This window comes from Euprymna scolopes, chromosome 46 (genome assembly GCF_053919585.1).
Source record: "Euprymna scolopes isolate OS-2025 chromosome 46, ASM5391958v1, whole genome shotgun sequence".
Classification (NCBI taxonomy): Eukaryota; Metazoa; Mollusca; class Cephalopoda; order Sepiida; family Sepiolidae; genus Euprymna; species Euprymna scolopes.
This window is the reverse complement of record NC_136527.1, coordinates 185484229-185509938: the sequence shown is the minus strand read 5'-3', so window position 1 is coordinate 185509938 and position 25710 is coordinate 185484229.

Below are 25710 nucleotides of genomic sequence, written 5' to 3'. Positions count from 1 at the left end.
TTATGACGCCATACCATCTGACCTGAACACCACAAACCACATGCAAAATGGATAGTGGTAGCTGAAAAATAACAACAAAGCCTCACCAATCTGCACACTAGTTAAGTTTATTGCAACCGACGCATGGTCCGTAATATGTAACAATATATCAGTTTATAACTTCTTTACAATTGCACAATTTTTTTTACTATTCTGTAAAACATAATTTTTAAAAAGGCGTAAAAAATGTGTGATTTAAGTTTAAAGACAAGCAGGTCTCTTTCGCATCACCTCAATTTAATGTCCGGGTAAAATTTACTATACAGACAGTAAAGATGATAATTAAATGCAATATGGGTACTCGTCAATCTTTCACGAAAAACACCTGTCTAGCTGAAACTACTGTCAAAAAATTTCCCCACTCTTTATCTGTGCCAAAACCGAAACGTAGATTCCATGAACAAAGCTTCTTTCTTAGAACTGCATGCCTGTGGAACTCTGTTCCGTCTTCCTGCTTCTCACCTGACTACAACCTGGATGTCTTCAAGTTCAACTTAAACAAATTCTAATGAACCGCCCCCTAAAGTTAACACTTTTATTAAATCCCCACAATAACATACTGAACATGCAATAACCCTTATTCATGAGTGGCTTCTGGGCCTTGATAAATGGTGATCACTTTGTAAAAAATGTAAAGATTAATTAATATTGATACAATACATAAACATTTTAAGTGGCAATCGATTTGGCAGATGAGTTGTTACACACTCCTTACACATAATACAATTAAATGTGCGGGTAAAGTTTGCTATACAAACAGTAAAGATGATATTTAATGACAATATGGAAACTCAGGGTTGGTTGAATTTGCATATCTTTCAATATGGCACTTACTTATCCTCTGCTAATTTTATTACTTAATATCATCTAAACATATAAACTATATAAACAGCATTCCAAATTGTTTGCAGCAGATAAAGCAACCATCAAAACACTTGACGGTAATAATATTTAATTCAATACAACAACCACAATAATAATGATAATTATATGAAAACATTAGGTGTACCAACCCTCAAAATAATCGACAGTAAAGGCATAAACACTTTAAAGTCGTTAATAAGCTGGTTGTAAGGACAAATTCACTACAATCAGCAATGCCTGCCGCTCGTTCTACACAAACCATTGCTGACAATTAATGCACATTAAATATCGGCAAGATACAGAAACAAAGATTAACTTGTTTTACTTGTTGATCTAGTGTTACTCTTCATCAATTCTCTGTTCAGGAACCTTGTTATAATACATCATCATATTCCAGTACCTTTCTATTCAAAACTGTAGACTTGTGGAGCTCTATTCCGTCTGTTTTTATTGCCTATAACAATTCACTATAAAATCTCTAAAAACTATATTTATTGCCTATAACAATTCACTATAAAATCTCTAAAAACTATATTTATTGCCTATAACAATTCACTATAAAATCTCTAAAAACTATATTTATTTCCTCTAGCAATTCACTATAAAATCTCTATTACAAGCTGTAGACTTTCGGGGCTCTATTCCATAAAAACAGTTTTTATTGTCTATAGCAATTCACTATAAAATCTCTAAAAACTATATTTATTGCCTATAACAATTCACTATAAAATCTCTAAAATCTTGTTCAGGTACCTCGTTATAATACATCATTATATTCCAGTGCCTTTCAATTCAAAGCTGTAAATTTAAATGAGTTTTTTTTTTGTTTGCCCCTTTTAACTGTGACTTTACGATGAAAGAAGTTCATGAAAACATTTGTAAGTCTCTTCTGGTTCCCTGTTTCCTGACTATAAAAACATGCAAAACTTAAATGTGATGTAAACAGACATATCACATCACAAATCACAGGGAATGCCTCTGCTGGCATGGCCCATAATCCATAGTATCTTATTATTTTTCAGTTGCAATGTGTGTTGTTTTTCAATGCCAGTAAAAATACTTTTTCAGTATCTTTTGTTTATTACATTTTTACGTGAAATTATAGAATAGTTGACGACACTTGGCTTTTATTCTCCCTCAACAAATGTAAGAAAACTAAAACCGATACCGTCCCCCTCTCTCTCTGCCACAACAAATTGTAATATTATCATGTAAAATGCATAAAATATAAACGACATACAAAACTGATAAAGCAGATAAAGCATTAGGTGGACGAACCCTCAAAATCATCGACGGTAAAAGGGGCAACCCTTTAAAGATGATTGTAAAGACAAATTTAACACACTCAGCAGTTTCTGCCGATCTGTCTATACAAATTACAGCTTACAACTGATGCACATTAATTATCGACAAGAAGACAGAAACAAAGAATTTTAACTCGTTTTACTGTTAATGTTGCTCTTCATCAATTCTCTGTTCAGTTATCTCGTTATAATACATCATAATATTCCAGTACCTTTCTATTCAAAGCTGTAGCCTTGTGGAGCTCTATTCCGTCTGTTTTTATTGCCTATAACAATTCACTATAAAATCTCCAAAAACTATATTTATTGCCTATAACAATTCACTATAAAATCTCTAAAAACTATATTTATTGCCTATAACAATTCACTATAAAATCTCCAAAAACTATATTCCTTAAAAAAAAGAAGAAAAAAGAATTAACTTTCAAAATATAAAAACAGTTTTAGAGATGTATTATTAAATGTGTTGATCTTACATGTGATTAAGTTTTAAAAAATATGTTAAGCTGAATTAGAGATGAACAGATATTTTTCTTCATTGGTTGGAATAATAGGATTGACACATTGAGAAATACACGAGAAGAAATAGAAAATGTAATTGTCCCAAGCAAAGAAAATATCAATCTATATGTGGTAGTTGTATTGTTATAAAATGTTGAGTTAAAAATCAAAATAATATAATTACGTTAAATGTTTGTTATATGTTAATAATAATTTAAATATTTTGTCTTGCTAATATTTAAATATAAAACATTAAACTCGCTTATAAGTTAAACGTCTATGATTACAAATAATTTTATCGTTCAGATGAATTAAGAATGAACAAATCTTTTAAGATAAAACATTCCAACCCCAATTTAAAACTTTTTTGGCCTCAAACAATAGAAGCCGTACAAGCATCAACAAAGGAGAATGGTTGGATTTTGATGTTTGTCCGATTGGTCGGGAGTAAGTACGTTGGTGCAGAGCGTATACTCTAGACTTTTTAGAAGTCTAAGATAAATATGGTCTTTGGTAGTTGCACGAAGCCATATTTGGCAACAATACACAATACATATGGTAATTTTAGCTTTGTGAACGTATAGGATATTCTTATGTAATTTTTTAGCAAGGTTTAAGCAGGTTTCGTAATATCCTTACTATGTTAATTGTGTATTAAATAATTATTAAATAACAATTTTGTTTTACCCAATAGTTAAAGTGACGTTAAATGGGTTATTAAACAGAAAAACAAAATAAACCAAATACAATCCACAAAAGTCCAGCTAGAATTTCTCACTGTTATCTTTCTCTCTCAACTTCCATCACGGCTCTCCCAACCGTCTCTGCCAACAGACATTTTATCAGAAAAATGACCCCATTCTATTTACATACATGTGCAGTGGAATATGGGATCTTGTGAGATTTCATGAGACTACAATTTATAAATCCATGGCTGCCATCTTTAATTTCTCTTTCTTTCAGATCCCAAGCATCAATAGTTGGATTTTCACGCACGTACACACATACATACACACACATACACATTTTCCTTAAAACAAAATAAGTTTATAATGTATATAATCAATAAGCATATCTTAGAATTGCAACGCTTTTTTAACTCAATGAAAATGATTTACTCTTACAATAGCCTTACAATAATGTATATAATCAATAGGCACATCTTAAAATTGCAACAGTTCAATGAAAATGATTTACTCTTTCACGTGTTTCATTGCATAAACCAATCAAACCATCAGACTTTTCATCAGTTCATGAAAAAAGAAAATGTTCCCTTTTTTCTTAGGTTTAAAAGACAATAAAATATATACTGGTTATCGATACAACATTAATATGCAGAAGAAGTTTAGTTCGTATACCATGACTTGAATAGTTGGATTTTACAGGCCATATTGAAATTCATATAAAGCTTTGAGCATTAATACATTTTAATAATTTATACTATTAGATGTGAAAAGAATTAGAATTAAAATGCATAAAGAAACTAAAAAATATGTGAATAATAAAAATACGCTAAAAAAGTTGGAAGAAACAATTAGTTGAATGTTTACTATAAAAAATTATTTTTATCAAAATTAAAATAACTACTAAGAATATCAATTCTCTAATGTTAATTCACAACTTTCGATGGCTTTTTTCATATACAAACATATATATTATAAGACTGTTGATTTCTAAAAATAAAAGTAAATAAATAAGAAACTAATTCTATTGCAGTAAATTATCATGCGTATTAACAAATATATATATATATATATATATATATATATATATATATATATATTAATGAATATGTAATGTTATGAAAATATTCAGTTTAATATCAAACACATAAATAAGTGGTTATATTTCCATACATATGACTTAAAACGAAAGCTATTTTAAAAGACCATGTTAGTATCCATTGCTAAGTAACTATATTATAAATTGATTTGTATTATTAACTTTAATTTAACTTTAATTTACTGAGTATTTAAACTCACTTTTCCTGTATTATAAACTTATAATATTCCTATTGTTAGCAATATATTTTTATTATTATTATTATCAATAGCAACTTTGGTAGTTGTATGTTTATTGTTCCTACAAATTCTTACTATATTATTGTTTATTTTACTTTATTAATTGCATAATTTCAATTTCTATTACAAAATACTATGAATAATATTAAACATTTAAATAACATGAATGTGAATTAAATGTTTATTTCTGTGATTTTTAAATGTTTTCTAAAGTAATGATTCTTGCTTTGTTGGCATGATTAAAATAAACAATGATATAAAAATATTAAATTTCATTTATTTTTTATTTGCAGATGTTCCTGCTTGAATGTTTTTAATGAATATTAAGGGACCATCTTCCTCCTTAAACAGTATTCTATACACAATTATTTCCTTACGTGGCAGACAACAAAAACGTCTGCACACAACTTTATTAGACATATATGTGTGAAGAATTATTTCATCTGGATTGTTTAGCAAATAGTGATAAGAACATCACATATTTCAATTTTTGAATTTTTTGTTTAATGTTTTTATAAATCATAAGATATCGAATTTAACATTTCAGAAACATCTGCTAATTTACAAAAGATAATATTTTAACTTTTACACAACGAAATATCTCTTATCAAATAAAGTAAGTGATACAAATTGAAATTTATTTTTAGCATAAAATCTAACTTGCACTAACGACTCCAGATTAAAACTGAAAAAGTCAGGATAAAATTTCATATTGTTTATAACTTGGTAGTGATAATCTTGCTGCAGGAACCATTTTATTTAACTATGGATATACACATTAGGGAAAAGCCACATTCTTGTAAAGTGTGTGGATATTCTTGTTCTCAAAAATCAACATTAGTGATACATATGAGAACTCACACTGGAGAAAAGCCACATTCTTGTGAAGTGTGTGGATATTCCTTTACTGAAAAATCAAAGTTAGTGAGACATATGAGATCTCACACTGGGGAAAAGCCACATTCTTGTGATGTGTGTGGATATTCCTTTACTGAAAAATCAAAGTTAGTGAGACATATGAGATCTCATACTGAGGAAAAGCCACATTCCTGTGAAGTGTGTGGATATTCTTTCACTGAAAAATCAAAGTTAGTGAGACATATGAGATCTCACACTGGGGAAAAGCCATATTCTTGTGAAGTTTGTGGATATTCTTGTTCTCAAAAAGCAACATTATTGAGACATATAAGAACTCACACTGGGGAAAAGCCATATTCTTGTGAAGTTTGTGGATATTCTTGTTCTCAAAAATCAACATTATTGAGACATATAAGAACTCACACTGGGGAAAAACCACATTCTTGTGAAGTTTGTGGATATTCTTGTTCTCAAAAATCAACATTAGTGGGACATATGAAAACTCACACTGGGGAAAAGCCATATTCTTGTGAAGTGTGTGGATATTCTTGTTCTGAAAAATACACATTAGTGAGACATATTAGAACTCACACTGGGGAAAAGCCACATTAGATACAGACCTGTATATTCGGTCTCTCTTTAAAGTGGTTTATTAATGTCCTTGCAAAGTGACATGGATTTATATACAAATAAACCCCAACCAAATGTTCCCAAAAACCTATATGAACAAGAAAATTATAAAAAGTAAACAATGGCAGGGCGATGCAAAGGATAAAAAGGTCCCCTTGTCATGACTACGCAATGGGCCATACGTGGAAAATAACAATGTAACTTTTCCCAGTGATACTACTACAGGTAGCAACACTGCGCTGGAGAATCCACCAGACCAGACAAATTCTGATCCTGGACTCCGGCAAAACCAAACCAGACCACAAGAAAACGTAATTATAAAACAGTGAATTGGTCGAGTAAAAGAAAAGAAATAAAAATCTTTCACTGCTTCAAATACTCAAGATTTGAAAAATGGGGTTGGTACAAGGACAAAATATTCGAGGGCTAAATAAAAAAAACGGATCTACCAAGAGAAAAACTGGAGTCAACTACAACCAAAAAATAATCTCTATAGTCTCACAAATTGATAAATATATACCTCCACATGAGATTTATGAGATAAAGGAGAGAGCCATAAAAGTGGCTGAAACTGACTTCAAATCCCCAAAAGACCAGGGAGAACACCATGAAACACAGTGGAGCCGGGAAGAAAAGTGAACCCTTATATGGGCAATGGAGTATGCCAAAGCCAAATATACAGGGCTGAAAGAACGGTGTGCAGAAGGCAAAGAATTTTCTACCACTATTGCCCATACAAAAATAACATCCCAAAGGGAAGACTGACTTCCCAGAAATCTAACTTTTTGATGAGTGGAACATTCTTGTATGGTGAGATTGCAGATCTAAAACGTTGCACTCACCAGATGGCGACAAACGGGGAGTGCCCAATCAACAACGCCGTCCCCATGCGAAAACCTAACCAGACAGCCAATATATATATCCCAGCAACAAACCCTGCGGCACAGGCACGTGACACAATGGAGAGATCTCCACCGAAAGAAAGAGAACCCACCAAAATCTCCTCATCAATGAATGGCCTGTCAAAGAAATAATCTACTGATAGATGCACAGCAGATTGAGCTAGAGAACCTACTGATTGAAAGAACTAGACATCTACAACTGCAAGACCGACTTATATACTAGACTGGTCCAAATAAAGATGACCAAACCTTTAAAAATCTCGCTGTAAAAGTGAACGATGCCCTCTCTAAATTACTACCAACAGATGCTTCCTTAACAGAAATTAACCATACACCATATGGGATTTATCCAGATAAAACTCCTTCCCCAAACATAAGAAAGGAAAAAAGGAGCACACAGGAGGTCTGAACCAAATGACCCAGTCTGGAAAACCAAACTCCAAAAAAGGATAAATGGTCGTAGAAAAGAAATATCCCAGATATCTTCTTTCTTGTGGACTGAAAATCCCAGACAAAACTTAAAGAAAAAAGTGAGAACTTTTAAATCTCGATACTCCCTTGAAACTACGAACCAGCTAAGAGCCCATATAGCAGAAAATCAGGCAAAAGTGAAGGTCTTAGCTGCACAAATAAAAAATTACCAACAAAAATTTGAGTCCAATCCATAAACAGGTTGTTTAACAGAAACCCAAGGATAGTGTACCGAAATCTCATCAGAGATAATACCAAAGTAACATCACCACCAACACAAGAACAGATCGATAAATTCTGGAGGCCATTGTTTGAGGACCCAAAACAACATCGGGAGAGGGAGTGGATAGGCACAATAAAAGGAACAGTCAAGGGCAAGAAAAAATGCCAGCGTTGGAAATTACCAAAGCAGCTGTAAAGAAAAAGATAATCAACTACAGCAACTTCAAAAGCCCAGGAATTGATAACATCCCAAATTTCTGGTTAAAAAAGCTGACGGCACTACATCAACACTATGCCCTAGCATTCAACCGAATTATTGGTGGCAAAGAAGAACCACCAGAATGGCTCCCTATTTGCAAAACAACTCTTATACCCAAGAGCCAGGAAACACATTTGCCAAATACCAGCCTATCTGCTGCCTTCCAACCACATATAAATGACTTACTGGAATAATTGCCGATGTAATTCATCAGCATTTGACCGATGGTGAATACCTTCAGAAGGAGCAGAAAGGGTACACGAAAAACAAGCTTGTCACAAAAGATCAAATTCTTCTGAACAAAAACAATCCTGGAAGACTGTAGGAAGCGACAAAGAAACCTGTCAATGGCCTGGATTGAATACATAAACGCATTTGACAGTGTGCCTCATTCCTGGATAATGCGGTGTCTGGAGCTGTATAATGCCCATGAGAACATAAGATATTTTATTACAAAACAAATGACAATGTGGCAAACATCTATTTAACTACACCACATGGAAAGTACAATACAGTCTTCAAACATTAGCATCAAGTATTTCAAGGCGATAGCCTATCACCACTACTATTTTGCTTTGCAATCGATCTACTCGGCAAGCTTCTTAAAAATGTGATGCTGGTTACAATCTCAGTAGAGACAAAAAAAAAGATCAAAGTAAAAGGGTGAATCATTTACTTTTCTTGGATGATCTAAAACACTATGCAGAGACAGAAAAACACCTCGTCTCCCTGATAGAAATTGTGAAAACATTCTTAGAGGATATCTTAATGGAGTTCGGATTTGACAAATGTGTTAAATGCACAATAAAAAAATGGGAAAACCAACATCCGAACATTTTCGCATCAATGACATTGACGACATGAAAGAGGATTCCACATACAAATACCTCGGCAAACAAAGGAAAATATAAATATGGAACATGAAAAAAATGAGACGTATGGCAGAACAGGAATACACAGTACGTCTGAAAAATATCCTCAAATCAGAACTAACCACTAAAAACAAAATTACGGCTATAAACCAGCTTGCAATACCTGTGATCACATACGGTTTCGATATTATAGACTGGCCTCAATATAACATAAACAAGCTCGATACATAGACCAGGAAACAACTATCCCTACATAAGGTAACATACCGAAACCAATGCATGGACAGGATATACCTACCATGAAGAGAAGGGGGCTTAGGCCTCACTGAATTCAACCATGCATATCGAGCAACTATATTAAACATGGGCCAATACATTAAAAGTTTAATGGACATGACAATGAAAATGGTGAAAGACCGTCATAATCATCTTTCTCAACAAACCTCAATCACAAAGCTTGCTGAAAACTTTGGAGAAGTCATACGGGAGAACACTGTCGACGTACACGATAAACCAGCGACACAGATTGCAAGAATAAAAAGGAAAAATACACAGAAATAGAGATAGAAACAGGAAAAGAAGGATGGAAACAAAATAAGCGAGCAGGGAAGTTCCTAGAGGAGCTGAACCAGCAGAACATAGACAAAGATGCTTCACTCCAATGGTTAAAAAATGGGAGACTTCCATTTGATGAGGAAAGACTTATTGTAGCCCGACAAGATCAGGGCTTACTTACAAAAAGATTTTTAAAAATGGCTGGCTTACAAACAAATAGTCAGTGTAGGTTTTGCCACTCAGCGATTGAAAGCGCAAGCCATCTAATGTCTGCATGCCCAATCTTATTGGCAGATGACCATTATACTACTCGTCACAACAAAGATTGCCAGTACCTCCATTGGACGATCTGTGGAGGGATGCAACCGGACAGATCACTGAATATCTGAAAACATGAATCACCACCAATAACATCAAATGGAAATGTGACCGTGTTCTATGGCAAAGACATACAGGCAGGCAGATACATAAAAGACAAGACCATCAAACCAGATATTGTTATATGGAACAAGCCTGAAAGAACTGCGTTCATTGTCGATGTCACACTCCCAAATGATTTCGGCCTAAACAGAGCTGAATGGGAAAAGATAAGAAAATATCACGACCTTAAAAATGATCTAAAAACGACATGGTCTCTGATAATTCACTGGCTTAATAAAAAAGAATCTTCAAAAATACTTAGAAGCGATCCCTGGAAGACCAAGCTGTAACGAAATACAGATAGCAGCCATAAATGGAACATTATCTATTCATAAAAGAGCCCTCGGATATAAATTTAAGTCATAACAGAATCAAGTGTTAGCTCCAGGAGGATTAGCCCCTTTATCTCTTAATACTTACTGAAGTAAAATAAAAAAAGAGAAAGGCCACATAGTTGTAGAGTGTGAAACTATAATAGAATCAAGTGTTATCTACAGAAAGGAGACCCTTTATCTCTTCAAACTAACAAAAGTAAAAAAAAAAGGGAAATTGACATTCTTGTGAATTTTGTGCATATTCCTGTGATCGAAAATCAAGTTTAGTTAACCATATAAGAACTCACACTCGGGATATTTTTGTTCTGTAAAAACAACTATACACATCAAATTTATTAATACGTATAAAAACGCACACTAGAGAAATCACCTTGCAATCCCTGTGATCAAGATCAGTTTCGGTATTATAGACTGGCCTAAATATAACATAAATTGGCTCGATACAAAGACCAGGAAACAACTATCCATACATAAGGTTACTTACTGAAACCAATGCATGGACAGGATATTCCTACCGAAACAAATGCATTGACAGGATGTAGCTACCACAAAAAGAAGGGAGCTAAGGTCTCACTGAATTCAACCATGCATATCGAGCCACTATAGTAAGCGTAGGTCAATATATTAAAGTTCACCGGACATGACAATGGAAATGGTGAAAGACCTTTATGATCATCTTTCTCAACAAACTGAAAACTTTGGAGGAGTCATACCGAAGAATACTCTCGATGTACACGATAAACCAGCTATAGAGGTTGCAAAATCAAAAGAAAAAAATATGCCGAAATGGAGATAGAGACAAGAAAAGAAGTATGGAAAGAAAATAAGCGAGTAGGGAAGTTCCTAGAGAAGCTGTATCAGGAGGGAATAGCCAAAGATGCTTCACCCTAATTGCTCAAGAGTAGAAGACTTCCATTTAGTGAGGAAAGACTCATTGTTGCCGGGCAAGATCAGGGCTTACTCACAAATGGATTAAATAAAAATGGCTGGCCTACAAACAAATGGCCAGTGTAGGTTTTGCCACTAAGCGATTGAAAGCCCAAGTCATCTAATGTCTGCATGCCCAATCTTATTGCAGATGGCTTTTACACTGTCCGTCATAACAAAGTATGTAGATACCTCCATTGAAAGATATGTAGAGAGATGCAACTTGACAGATCTATTAACACTGGGAACATGAACCACCACCAATAACATCTAATGGAAATGTGACCGTGTTCTATGACCAAGACATACAGGCAGGCAGATACATAAAAAAAACAAGGCCATCAAACCAGATATTGTAATATGGAACAAGCTCGAAAGAACTGCGCTTATTATCGATGTCACAGACCCAAAGGAATTCGGCCTTAACAGAGCTGAACGGGAAAATATAACAAAATATCAGGACCTAAAAAATCATCTAAAAACGACATGGTTTCTGATAGAAATAAACATTATGATTGTGATAGGAGCAACTGGCTTAATAAAATGGATTACAAAATTACATGTAATAATAATGTACATCACTTGTGTTTATTACGATGCTTTAAATTGTGCAATAAATTTGCTAATCACTAAATGCAAACTTGATAACAACATAAACCAAGTCGTTAACAAGAACAGAACAATGAAAGTCAGCTATCTGTTCTATTGAATACCTAGGAAAGAATGTTGTTTGTAAATACCTTGGTGTTAAAATACAACCCTTGAGCATTAGATGACCAAGGATAATGTTCAGGAGAATATATAAAACTAGGCACCGCCAAAAATGGCCGCAAAATCAAGTTGTTGTTGTTTTTTAAAACTAAATTACATTTATTAAAATCCATTATTTCTGAGTAACTTTTTTTTCCAGAAAGATAAAACCCTGAATTTTATCATATAGAAAACAGAATAATGTAAAACTTTTTCTACTATTTTTAATTAAATTTTAAATGCTAAATTTTCCCAAAAAGTTAACAATTGACATTTTTTGTCTTGCACAAAAAACGTACATAAATATTTAAAAAAAAAGGTTTTTGAAATAATTTATTTATTTATTTATTGTCTAACTAAGATTTAGGATGATTGTCTAAGAGAATATCCAAAAATATTATAATATAAGTACCTGAATTTCAAATAATTCCACTTATTCATATAGCTAACCAGATTTCGCGTCGATTTCGCGACTCTGTTTACGTTTGCGTCTGATAAGGAGAAAACTATGGAAGACCAAATAGGCCAAAAAAACTTATTTTTCAGTGACGAAAATTTCAATGTATTATTAAGCTGAGGCTGGCCAGTACCAGATGGGTGACCATTTGTATGAGTTTGGTTTTTAATGTGTATGTGTGTGGGGGCCAGACTCCCCAAAATAGGGTGGGGGGCAATTTAAAGCAGAATAAAAAAAATTTATTTCAGCGCGTTTGGTCCACCGTAGTCGAAAGGCGGCAAACGTTTTCAAACGGGATCGAAAAAAATGATGCTATTTTTAACACAAAGGGCACAATATTTATCGAATTTTTTTTTTGTATCGATTATTCAAAGCATGCCCTGTTTAATAATGGTCATGCATTATTCGGCTCGCTAAAAAAAAATTGTTAATTTATTTATCAAAAATTGTAAAATGGCTTTTTTTGTATAAATATTAAAAAAATTTTTTTTTTGTTTTGCTTGACTTAAATTAATTATTTTACTTAACATATTCACCGAATTTCACACTTCAAAACTCAAACGCGGGATAATTAAACGCAATCGAAGTTCTGATATTCAGACGTCAAAATAAGGTATGCAAACAAGTTTTTTTTTTTTTTTAAATCTATAATTCTGTCCCTTACAACAACACAATATGTTTTGTTCAGTTTCAGATGATTATTTTAAGCATATTTGTTCCCACTTCAAAACAAGGGGGGTTTTTGTAAGCAAAAAAATATATATATATAAATATCGTTTATGAAAAATAAGTACACTGTTATAAAGTTCATTCTTCTCCTAATAATCGCTGAAAATTTCGTATTGATCGGATGATTACCTGATTTTTGGTAGATTTTTAAAAAGACGGTCCGTCAAAAAGTACTGACCTGCCCCCCCAGTTTTGGCGGTGCCTATATAAAACACTTTAATCGAATCCATACATCGGAAATATCACTTTAAAAAAATGCCATCCATCAACTGATAAAAGGTGTCTTTTCTTATAGGTTGCATTTTTCATTGGCCACATGGCAACATTAAACACCTTGTCTTTTCTTATAGGTTGCATTTTTCATTGGCCACATGACAACATTAGACACCTTGTCTTTTCTTATAGGTTGCATTTTTCATTGGCCACATGGCAACATTAGACACCTTGACTTTTCTTATAGGTTGCATTTTTCATTGGCCACATGGCAACATTAGACACCTTGTCTTTTCTTATAGGTTGCATTTTTCATTGGCCACATGGCAACATTAGACACCTTGACACAAACGATGAACAAAATGATGTCCTTACATTATGCTAATTATGTTTTTTTGTGAAATTAAATTTTCTTAATTTCTGAGTTCATATTTTTGCTATTTTCAGATGAAAACGTTAACAGATAATAAAATTAATTTATTCACGTATAATTGTGTCTTGTTATTCATAGATTTTAATATTAATGCATAAATAATTTTTGTTTTTTTAATGTTAGTCAAATGATAAAATTAATTTTTGACGTTTCTGGATTTTTTTAGATGAGGATTGGTTATTCGTATTATTTGGATTAATCGGACTACTGTTCTCATCTTGAGTGTGATTTTCACAACGTTTCTATCGATGTAACCTCCGACCTTCTTCAGGTTTATTTTCTCGAACTCGGGAATGTTTCTGTCAAACTCAGGAATTTTGAGCGGAACCCTTTATTTACTCCACAGGGATAGCGTGCTCCTTATCCATCAGCCATGACTGGATAGATATCCTAAGTTATTCGCAATTGTATTTTTTTAAGTGATATTCTCCTGAGGGTTGAAGCTTCAATCCTCAGTGTGGGGGGCCACCGAAGAATACAGTTGCGAATTACTAGGACCGATGAATCCAAATAATACGAAAATAATTTTAGTCGCGTATAATTGTGTCCTGTTATTCATATATTTAAATACTAATTCATAAATAATGATTGTTATTTTATTGTTATTATATTTGATATTGTTATTATATTTGATATTATTATTATATTTGATATTGCTATTATATTTGATATTGCTATTATATTTGATATTGTTATTATATTTGATATTGTTATTCTATTTGATATTGTTATTATATTTGATATTGTTATTATATTTGATATTGTTATTATATTTGATATTGTTATTATATTTGATATTGTTATTCTATTTGATATTGTTATTATATTTGATATTGTTATTATATTTAATATTGTTATTCTATTTGATATTGTTATTATATTTGATATTGTTATTATATTTGATATTGTTATTATATTTGATATTGTTATTCTATTTGATATTGTTATTATATTTAATATTGTTATTATATTTGATATTGTTATTATATTTGATATTGTTATTATATTTAATATTGTTATTATATTTGATATTGTTATTCTATTTGATATTGTTATTATATTTGATATTGTTATTATATTTGATATTGTTATTATATTTGATATTGTTATTATATTTGATATTGTTATTATATTTGATATTGTTATTCTATTTGATATTGTTATTCTATTTGATATTGTTATTATATTTAATATTGTTATTATATTTGATATTGTTATTATATTTGATATTGTCATTATATTTAATATTGTTATTATATTTAATATTGTTATTATATTTGATATTGTTATTATATTTGATATTGCTATTATATTTGATATTGTTATTATATTTGATATTGTTATTATATTTGATATTGTCATTATATTTGATATTGTTATTATATTTAATATTGTTATTATATTTGATATTGTTATTATATTTGATATTGCTATTATATTTGATATTGTTATTATATTTGATATTGTTATTCTATTTGATATTGTTATTCTATTTGATATTGTTATTATATTTGATATTGTTTTTATATTTAATATTGTCATTATATTTAATATTGTCATTATATTTAATATTGTTACACGATACAAAAAAGTAACGATTGAAATCTATTAGAAAAGTTTTGTACACACCACAATATTTAAACTAATTGGAACTTGAATGCATTAATTTGTATGTATTGTATTCTAAGTAAAAAAAATAAATGTCTTACATTGTAACGCTCAATGTTTCCGGAAAACAAATATATTTAGTTTAAAAAAACACTCATATTTAAAAGAAATAAAATTAAGAGATTTAAAAAAAAGTTATTTGTGGAATGTGTATATCTTAACATATTCAGAAGTTTGATTATTTTTTGAATAAATTAATGTTGGTGCAAATATGTAAATATGATGTAACATTTATTTAATAGACACAGTTTATTCTAATCAAATACTCTTATTTAAAAAGAAATCAAATTGATGAAGAGATTCGAAAAAGTGATTGTTGGAATGTGTACATCTTAACAAGAGTGAATGAATGGAGAATTGGTTTTTGGTTCGTTTATCAAAAGATTGTAGTGAAGCCAAGACTACTATTTCTCCATTATACGTCTCTTTCTCTCTACTCTTCCCTTCCTTCCTTCCTCCTTTCCTCAAAAAATGTGACCAGAGGTTGTAACCAATCAGGACGGAGAACAGTTCTGGTGGGAAAGACAAAAAGGGAGATACAACAAGTGTTGGAAGCAAAAAGACGGAGACGCGAGTGGTTCCAGAGTCAGGGGACATAAATGAAAATCACAAACTTTCAATAACCCGATACCACTTGTACGCTGAAATGAATATAAACCCGTTTCGTTTGGAAGTTCCTTTCTTTCTTTATTATTATTATTCCCAGGTCGGTTTCTACTCCCGTCTTATTAATTTCGACGACTACCCAAAAGGGAGACCCGCCGAAATGGTGACCTACCCAACAAGAATTACATTATGGTAACCGCTATAATATCTCTCAGGCTAAATTCATTATAAAATTATATGAGTGTGAAACGTATTTGTGTACATTAGAAAATGAGCGTATGGAAGCAAGGACAAACGAAAAAGTTTACTTCAACCATTTAATGAGGGTCAATACAATTGTTGGTTTTGTCACGATGTTGTTATTGAGATAGGCACTAAGTCATGGACAATAATTTTAACATATAGTTTTTTTGAAACAAAGTCTCCTCATCAGCAAAAATATTGTTTTTTTTTTAAAGACACCAAAACTAAACCTAGCGTTTTTTAACCTATGATTGGAATTTTCAATTCCAAATCTAGCTTCGCAAGTTCGAATCCTTGACTATCCTATTTCATGTTTACTCACTTACAAGAACAAGCTTCTGTTATTGTAACAATTTCGAGTTTCCATTGCAAATTATATTTCTTCCTTTTTTTTTGTATTTACTTCAATTGAATTTGAACTTTGTTCGTTATATTATTTCTGTAACCTTGTTAATGTGGTAATTTTTACATTTGCTTTTGGCAAGCAAAACAACAACCAGTTTTTCCAAAATAAACTTTGGAATTTTTAAACTTTAATTCAGGGTCATATTTTTTTTGTTTGTTTTTTCTTTTTCTTTGTGTTGTTGCATTGCTATTTTCGTTTTCCTGTTTTTTTTAGTAGATGTTTTCAAACAAAGTCGAAGTTTTCAAAAATAAAAAAAATATGGAAACAGCTTTTTTATAAAAATAAAGACTTATTTATTTTAAACAATATATACATAACTTTTTTAATTTATAACTATTTTGAAAAAAAAAAAACAACACACATTTTTTTTAAAAGAATATAAACAGAATTTATTTATTTATTTCAAAGCTTAAACAATATAATCAAAGTTTTTATAATTTTAAACGGTAGAATTATTTTTATAAATTTAAACATTAAATTTTAACTTTGTTTCCCCCTTAACAGTTTCTCATAAAATGACGACTCTGAAGTTTTCGGGTATGCTGAAAACGAATATCGCATTTAACTTTTCTTCAAATATGTCGTTTATCGGATTTTAAGCAATATATTTTTTATGTTTAAAAGCGGTGACCTCAATTTATTTTTTTTTCAACAGTTAATTTTCTATTTAAATAATTTCACGTTTTAATCGTGTTTTAATTTTTTTATATATCTATTGATTTCTTTTATTAAGAATGAACAAAGATAATATAAACTTTATAGGAAAACAATTCGACGCGTGTCAATAATGAACGATCATTTTTACACAAGGAACAAAATAATGATTACACCGGGTTATTGCGATGACCTAAATTCATTCTTCTTAAGCAGTTGATTTTCTTTTTAATAATTTCACGTTTAAATCGTGTTTTTCGTGGTTTAATGTTGATTCTTTTCTATTTTCATACATTTTATTTCTTAATGAATTGGACACACAAAACAAAAATTCGATAAAATTACTAAAGAAATCTTAACAAACAAAACAACTTTTCTATTTTGAACACAAAAGAAAAAAAAAAAACGAATTCATCCCGATTTCTTTTTCGTATTGAACTCCTAGAATGAAAGGTTAGTTTTTTCATCTTTTTTACGCTTATAAAACTATTCAATCACTAACTTTTAAATTAATCTTAAAAATTTAAATAAGTTTATTGATTCCACCATTCTTTATAATAGACGTGAATAAAAAAAAAATGAATTCCAAATTAAAAAAGAAAATCAGATGTGAATTAAAAAATGTGAATCCCAAATTAAAAAAAATAAAATCACGTTAAATATATTACTGAATCTGACATTTAGATTTTGGTAAATATGCTTATTTAGTAAAATGATAAAAAAAAATATATATATATTTTAGTAAAACTTATTTGACTTCTGAGCAAATAATAATGTTTACCATAATGACAATAATTTATTTTGAAGTTGGTCAAATTGTTAAACAACTGAACACAAAAACAGATTTTTTTTCGATTTTTTTTATTGCTTTAACATTTTTTTTTTTTTATCTGTCTGTCTTACTTAGTTTGTCGCTAGAGAATTCTGTTTGAATGTTGATTGGGTTCTTGTATAAAGTTACATAAAGTGAGCACCCATTTATTGACCGTCATCAATCAGAAGAAACTTAATGTACCTATTTACTATGCCTACCCACGGGACAAAGTTAGACACCAGGGTCGTTTTTTAACGTGGAGAAAAGGTACAAAAATAAAAATTGTCTCAGTCGTGAAAGATTTCTCCTCTAACGTAAGAGAACAAGAAAATGAAGTGCAGCATCTGAAGAACAGATACTACACTTTGATCTTGACCAAAATGTAGAAAAAAATATTACCTCCTCAAAATTAAAATAAACTGTTTTTTGATTTTTTTTTTAATTGCTTAAAATAATTAGCAAAGACAAAAACAAATAAAAACAAAACAATTAATTATCGGTCAGCGAGACATGTTGTCAGTGTTCGCAGTTTCACATTTTTGGGCGGCGGTACGAGGGGGACCATATTTATTTTTTTTTATTACGCTTTTGTGGTGGGGGTTGGATCCCTTGTGCTAACAATTTAATAAACGAAAGATACCGTAAAAATATAATTAGGCAAAACAAAACTTTGCAAAAAAAAAAAAAAAATCATGGCATATTAGATGTATTTCTGCAAGTGTTTGATTTAATTTTCGATTCATGGGCGATTATCGGAACTCCCAAAATGACCAACTCATGTCAGCCAATTCTTTTTCTAACGAAATCGTCAGCAGTAATTTCCAAAGTAAATAAACACTTAAAAATAAGTTAAAATGTATAAAAAACAAAAAATATCCAGGTTGGAAGAAATTAATTTATATTGCATTTGGTAACATTACTTTGTAATATATGTTTTTTTGTTTTGTTTTTTTGTCAATATCGATAATACACCAATGCACAGCTTACCGTTAAAATTTCAATTTTATAACTTTTCCCGTGTGTTATGAACGAATATCACATTCAGAATTGGGGGCGGCAAATAGTTTTGAAGATATCGACATCTTCATAATCCAATGTTGTCTCTAGTAGTTTTCAATGGCGGCCATTTTGCCCGGTGTAAGCATTTTTTTGTGTTGTTTTTCGTTTTTATTTTTTATTTTGAACATTTTTAGGGGATATTCAATTATAGAACTTGTATAGTTTTTAACAGGTGCTTCTGCAGTTTAATTAACTGTTTTTTTTTCGTAAGTAATGCGTCACCCAGCAGGATCTGTTTAATAATTTCACAAAAATTCTGTATTACTTTGTGTAGGGATTGAGTTATACTCCATAACATCAATTACAATTTTCATTTAACTCATCAAGTGCCTCATCTCTCACAATGTCGCCTAACAAGCTCTTACTCTATCTCGAAATTATCACATATAGATAAAAGAACTACATATACCATACGTTCCCTTTTAAGCACAATACTTTACTGCTTTTTATGCTCAACTAAGAAATTTCACAAAAATTCTGTATTACTTTGTGTACGGATTGACTTAATAAAATCCATAAAAATTTTAAGCGCAAGACGTGACTGTTTTTATGCTTAACTTAGAAAGGCAAGTCGTATAAGCTCGAACGTTTCAAAATGGTTCTTGTTCTCATCAAAGGGTATGTTAACCTTTGAATTAATAAATGTTTGCTCCAAATATTTTCTTCAAAATATGAAACTTTGTCAAACAGAAAGGTTGAAAATATTATTGCAGGATGTAAGTAGAATAATTTTTATATTGAATAGAAAAAGCTGTTCATAAGTTCGTTTGTTGTTTTTTACAAAAAAGGTCACCACTTATCAAGGTCAGGAGGCCACCGGAGAATATTTGAGTGTACCGTAGAAAATGGGATAATTTCTTAGTAATTGTTAGTAGTAGAAATTTGATAAATTGGATTATTTATTGGGACGGTTCATCAAGAATTTGTTTACATTGGACTTGAAATCAACCAAATTGTAGTCAGCTGGAAAATAGACATACAGAAGACAGTTCGAGAGGTGCGCAGTTCTGATGAAGATGATTTGCTCATGGAATCTACGTTTCAGTTTAGGCACCGATGAAGAGTGGAGAAAATTATTGACAGTGATTTCAGCTAGACGGGTGTTTTTCATGAAAGATTGACGAGGGAGGACCATAAATTGGAGCTCAGATGAGTACTTGCCATGGAAATAGCGATAAAGCAGAGACATGCTCGCTATTTCTCTTCTTTGGGAAAGGTTGTTGGGAAAAGAAAAGGGATTCCTTTACTAAGCTTTACTATCCTTGTTTTATCGTTATGTCCATGGCAGGCGCTCGTCTGAACTCTAATCTCTGGTCCCCCCTCGCCAATCTTTCATGAAAAACACCCGTGTAGCTGAATCCACTGTGGAAAATTTCCCCGACTCTATATCTGTGCCTAAATCAAAACGCGGATTCCATGAACAAAGCTTCTTTCTTAGAACTGCACGCCTGTGGAACTCTGTTCCGTCTGCCTGCTTCCCACTGGACTACAACTTGGATGTGTTCAAGTCCAACGTTAATAAATTCCTAATGAACCGCCCCACTTAAGTAATCACTTAATCAAATCTCCACACTAACGTAATGTACTTGCAATAACCCTTATCCCTGAGTGGCTTCCGGGCCTTGATAAGTAGTGATCACTGTGTAAAAAAAAAGCTACAAAGTCTATTTTGAGCTTCGTCAAGGCATCGTAAGCTGCTTCTAGCAGCTCCTGCCCAGATGTGGCAACAGTACTCCATCATTGGCCGTACTTGGTTCTTATATAGATAGCGAATTGCATCAGGAGTGAGATATCTACTGGAGTGGTATAAAGATCCCACCATTTTTCCAGCAACCTTGGGAACAGATTTGATGTATATGTTCCATTTTAGATGAGGAGTAAATGTCAAGCCCAGAAGTTTGTCAAAAAGTGGGGCCTCCCCAAGACGGGAGCCATTCATTTCAATTGATGCCAGATAGGGATCAGAGCGTTGATGATATAAAGATAGAAGCTTGGTTTTAGATGCATTAAAAGTAACCAGCTAGTTCTTTCCCCGTTGGACTACGTGCTCAAGATAAGAGGAAAGAGATGCGTTACCATGGATGGTAGTGTCGTCAGCATAAATGTCTATGAATGATGTAAGTATGTGTTTTGGGAGATCATTGATGTAGATCAAGAAGAGAGTTGGACCAAGGATGGACCCCTGAGGAACTCCAGCATTAATACTGAGAGGTGGTTGACTACTTCATTATTTAACATGGATTCTAGCTACTTACTCATAACGCACAGGAGACTTATTGGTCTGTACTGAGAGGAAAATGACCGATTACCTGAATTCTTAAATACAAGGTTTTCCAGGGTTTTGGGAAGCAATTCTTTTTAAGACAATGCTTAAACAGTTTTATAAGTATGGGAGCTCTTTCTGGTTGCAACTTTTCCAACACTAATTGTAATGCTGTACGGGCCAGTTGCTTTATTGGATTCAAGGTTCCTGATTAGCTTGTCAACATCATGCACAGATATTTGTATGTCGCATAGCATGTTTTCTGTTACAGGAGGAAATACGGCAGGATGGATGACCTTGGTAGAATTACCTACAAAGTTCTGGGCAAAGAATTTGGCTTTGTTTATGGTAAGGAAATTACCTCAGGTCCATTGATTATGGTTGGGATAGAACACACACTTCTGTTCAGGACAGTGTTTGCTATTTGCCAAAACTGGTGGGAACCTAGCCGCTGCTCAGCTACTTTGGTTTGAACAGACTGAGCATACAACTCTCTTGCATTTTTTATTACTCTTTTACAGTAGTTGCTGGCAGTCCTGAATGCGGATTTAGTCTCAGTACATCTATTACGTTGCAAGCAATGGAAAAAGTGATTTCTGAGTGTTATGGCAGCAGCACATTCTGGATAGAACCAGGGATGGCTGTTAGGTTGTTGCTGGAATATTTTCGAGGGTATGAAGCTGTCTATATCTACCATTAACCATTTTGCCAGGTTTGATACAATAGAGGACACATCCTTTTTAAACAGAGCACAGAGGTAGATCAGATATAAATGTACAAAAGCTATCCCAGTCAGTCATAGAGTATCGATATACTATACGATGGAGAGGTACGTCTGAGGACTTATTGTATGTCATTTTAATCTTCACTGATACAACCGAGTGATCAGAGGATCCCAGTGGAGACAGAATAGAAGATGAACATAGCTTATGGCAAGTTGTAAGAAAAATGTCGGGCACACAGGTGGGGTCATGAACAATCTGAGTGAGGTCATAAGCAATGGAGAAATCGTTGCAAAACCTCCCCTATTCATCTGTCTTATTTAAGTAGGTTAACCATTCTATATTGTGGAGTTTCATTGAAGTTTCCACAGATGTGAATGTTAGCAGAAGCCAATTTTCTCAGATATGCTCTTAAAAAGTGTATTGTGGAGCCGATAGAGGACACATATAAATGCAATGGTGTGAGCAAGTGCAACCTAAAAGCACATATAGAATAAATCAGGGTCTAAGCGAAACTAGCATCGGATCAACTATTTCCGTAGATGAGTTCATAGTTAAAGAATACTCTAACTTAACTTCCAAATCTGACCCCCAAGATCGCCATGGGCATGGAATATATGCCGATATTAAAGATGGCGTTCCATGTGGGAGGGACATCTCGAGAGAAGACCCTAATTTTTTCTTTATGTGTTTCTGGACTGAACTTGCTCACACTACTGCATTTGCTCTTTATCGCCCCTACAACAGTGGAGTTACTATCTTTAAAAGCATATCTGAGAAAATTGACCACATCCTGTCTGCTCATCTTTCAGCTAACATTCACGTCTGTGGAAACGTCAATGTTCACAGTGGAATTTATCCTAATCAAACAAGACAGATGATAAGAAGAGGTTGTGTCATGATTTATCCATTGTTTATGACCTAACTAAGATTGTTCACGAACCAACCTTTTTTTCACAACTTGCCTAAGCTATGTTCATCTTCCGTTCCGTCTCCAGTGGGATCTTTCGACCATACAATTAATATAAAAATGAAATATAATAAGTCATTAGACGTATATCGATATACTTTGGCTGAATGGGATAGCTTCCGTACATTTTTATTTGATCTCCTCTGCATCCCATGTTTAATATGGATGTACCATCTCAGACCTGACATAATTGTTAATTGTAAGTATAGACAAAAAAAGACAAAAACCTTATTAATTGTAAGTATAGACAAAAAATGACAAAAACCTTACAGAAACCGTGGTTCTCTCCAGAATGGGCTTCTGCTATAGCGTACAGAAATCACTTGTTCTATTGCTTCCAAAGTAATAAATGTACTGAGACTAAAGCCGCATCCAGAACAGTCAGCAACCACAGTAAAAGCATAATAAAGAACCCAAAAGAATTGTATACTCAGTCCGTCAAGTCCAAAGTAGCTGAGCACCGACTTGGTTCCCACCAGTTTTGACAAATATTAAACAGGATCCTGAACATTAGCGTGTGCTCTATGCCAGCTACCATCACTGGAACTGAGGTAATCTCGTCAACATCACACAAAGCCAAACCCTTTGCCAAAAACTTTGCAGCTAATTCTACCCTATGTGATCAAGGCCGCCAACCCCCAGGATTCCCACCTGTGTCAGAAAACACTCTGTGGGACATACAAATATCTGTGCATGATGTTGCCAATCTAATTAAGAACTTGATTCCAGCAAAGCAACTGACCCTCACAGCATTCATATTATAGTGTTGAAAAAGCTTCAACCTGAAAGAGCGCCCATACATATAAAGCTGTTTAAGCATTATCTTAAGGAGAATTACTTCCCAACACCCTGTAAAACCGCGGCAATATATCCTGTATTTAAGAATTCAGGTGATTGGTCATCTTTCTCTCAGTACAGACCTATGTCTCATGTGGATCATGAGTAAGTTGCTGGAATCTGTGTTAAATAGAGAAGTAGCCAACCACCTCAGTAAAAATAAACTTCTAAGTGACATACAATGTGGTTTTCGTTCTGCTAGATCTACAGCAGATGTGCTATTAGTTATATTTCATAATATTAGCGAATCTCTTGACAGAGGCTTACTTTGTAGGGCAGCTGTTCTTGACATAGCAAAGGCAAATGATAGAGTATGGCATAATAGTCTATGGCACAAGATTTCCAGTTACAGTATAGCTGGAAATGTTTTCTCTATTATTAAATCATTTCTCTCTGATAAGTTCATAAGAGTAGTGGTTGATGGGCATAAATCAGAAGCTCATAGCATTTATGCTGGAGTCCCTCAAGGGTCCATTATGGGTCCAACTGTCTTCATAATCTACATCAATGATCTTCCAACTCATATCCTTAGATCATTCATAGAAATTTATGCTGAATACACTATCGTATATGGCAGTACATCAAAGACTGTAAACGACCACGTTGTCTCTGATCCTCTCTCCTCTGATCTTGAGGATATGGTACAATGGGGAAAGAGGTGGCTGGTTACTTTTAATGCATCTAAAACCAAGCTTCGATATGTATATCATGAACGCTCTGATCCCCATCTGCCATCAATTCAAATGAATGACTCTCATCTTAGGGAGGCCCCACTTTTTGACAAACTTCTGGGCTTGACCTTTACTCTTCATCTGAAATGGAACATGTACATCAAATCTGTTCCCAAGATCGCTGGTCAAATGGTGGAATCCTTATACCACTCAAGTAGATATCTCACTCCTAATGCAATTCCCTTTCTATGTAAGAGCCAGGTTGTCCACGGATGGAGTATTGTTGCCACAAGTTGCCAGTAGGTGCTAGAAAAGACTTATCCTGCCTTTATGGAGTTCAAAATAGACTTTGTAGCCTCATAGTGGGGATGCCATTTTATCTTCCCCACAACCTCTTTCTCACTGAAGAGACGGTATGAGCTTGTCTCTGTTTTATCATTATTTTATGACAATTGCTCATTTGAGCTGCTGTCTATAGCCTCCCCTCACCAGACTTTCAGGAGAAACACGTGCCTTACTGTAAACACTATCAATAATTTTCTCCTCTCTTTATCTGTGCCCAAACCGAAATGCAGATTCCAAGAATAAAGTTTCATCCTTGGAACTGCACACCTGTGAAACTCTTTTCCATTTCCCTGCTTTCCGGCTGGCTATAATATGGTCATTATCAAGTTCAATGTAAACAAATTCTTGATGAGCCATTCCTCTTAATCCAATTAATCAAATGTCCACTAACAATTATTATGAAATTGTCGTATTGACCACTGTATGCTTACTAACCCTTATCCCCCAGTGGCCTCTTGGCCTTGATAAATGGTGACTCCTTTGCAGAAAAAACATAAATCAAACGTAGGTATATAAAATTTCAAATGTACAATTTTCAATGACTCAAAAAAATTATAATAATTTAAAAATTTTCTTAAACTTGAAAAAATATATTAATTATTGTGGGGAAACAACTTAAAAAAACAACTGTTACACACTATGAAAAACTGTCACAAACTATTAAAAACTTGGGTCGCAAATTTAAATCCA